Raw genomic sequence first — 496 nt, forward strand, 5'->3', positions numbered from 1 at the left:
CGGATCCTCCAGCCCGCCGCAGGATCACTCCTGGGACTCCGACGGGAGCCCCAGACGCCCCGAGCCCCAGCGCCCCGCTTCAGACACTCGGCGCCCTCCCAGGGCGGCTTGCCCCGGGGTCCCGGCAGCTCCCCGCCGCTCCCGCTCGCTACCCCTCGGCTCCCGCGCTGCGCCCACCAGGACTCCGCGCCTCTGAGGTGCGGGCGCGGCTGGCAGGCGCACCAGGAGCGCGTTGGCTGGGCTCGCGGAGGTGGAAATGGGGTGCGGGGCCGTAGCGCTCGCTCTTGACATCCTCCTTCCCAGGCTTTCCCTGCGGACCGCGCAAGGTGAGGTTACCTTGGCCGGAAGGACCCTGGATTTTTCTGCATAATTCACCCAAGGGAATCGGGGCCTCCGTCCGCGCGCCTGGAGGGCTACCGCGCGTCTGCACTGAGCGGGACGCGCGAGTCTGTTGCAGGGGACCCCTGCGCTCGCTCTCTCTCTCTCTCTCTCTCTC

This window comes from Ursus maritimus, unplaced genomic scaffold (assembly GCF_017311325.1).
Source record: "Ursus maritimus isolate PB19 unplaced genomic scaffold, ASM1731132v1 scaffold_35, whole genome shotgun sequence".
NCBI lineage: Eukaryota > Metazoa > Chordata > Mammalia > Carnivora > Ursidae > Ursus > Ursus maritimus.